The sequence below is a fragment of the Phalaenopsis equestris genome, unplaced genomic scaffold (genome assembly GCF_001263595.1).
Source record: "Phalaenopsis equestris unplaced genomic scaffold, ASM126359v1 Scaffold000513, whole genome shotgun sequence".
Lineage (NCBI taxonomy): Eukaryota > Viridiplantae > Streptophyta > Magnoliopsida > Asparagales > Orchidaceae > Phalaenopsis > Phalaenopsis equestris.
This window is the reverse complement of record NW_018164953.1, coordinates 97,288-98,319: the sequence shown is the minus strand read 5'-3', so window position 1 is coordinate 98,319 and position 1,032 is coordinate 97,288.

Here is a 1,032-nt window from a genome sequence, read left to right as displayed (position 1 = left end):
TTCACAATGTTAAAAGTCACTTCTTGATCGTTAACTCTCATAGTTAATTCTTCTTTTTGAACAACTATCATAGCTTTTCTAGTATCTAAAAATGGTCTCCCTAAAATGATAGGTATTTTTTATCTTCCTCCATATCTAAAATAATGAAATCCACAAAAAAGATAAATTTATCAACTTTTACTAACACATCTTCTATAACTCCCTTAGGATATATAACTGAACGATCCGTTAACTGAAGAGTCACAGAAGTAAGTGAAACTTCTCCTAATCCTAATCTTTCGAAGATTGATAGAGACATAAGATTAATGCTGGCTCCCAAATCACATAAACCTCTTCCATAAAATTTTTCACGGATAGCACACGGTATAGTGAAACTGCCTAGATCTTTTAATTTTTCAGGAAGCTTTTCTTCTGAATAATTGTGCTACACTATTCGCTAAGTGCAAAAGTTTCATTACCAGTGAACTTCCTTTTCTTGTTCAAAATATCTTTCATAAACTTCACATAATTGGGCATTTGCTCTAAATCTTTTACGAAGGGAATATTTACCGTTAATTTTTAAAAAATTTCTAAAAACTTGGAAAATTTTTTATTCAGTTTGTGTTGCTTCAATATTTGAGGAAATGGTGGTGGAGGTTTCTCCACATTAATTTTCATTGGTGTAAGTGGATATTCTAAATCTAGGTATTCATGATCCTTTTCTTTTTCTGTATCAACTTTCTCATTTTTAGTTTCGGTTTCTTTCTGCACTCTTGTTTCCAATTCTTTTTCACTTCATAATTATATCGCTTTTATCTGTTTTGTTCCTTGATCTTTAGGATTTGATTCCATAGTACTAGGAAAAGTTCCAAATGTTCTGTTACTAAGCACAGTAGCAATATGCCCTAATTGATTTTCAATATTCTTAATAGCAGTTCCTTGATTTTGTAACTGATTTCCTTGAATTTGTAATTGATTTCCTTGATTCTACAATTTTTGACCCATGTTTAATATCATCTCTTCCATAGGCAACTTCTTTTCCTTAATTTGAGT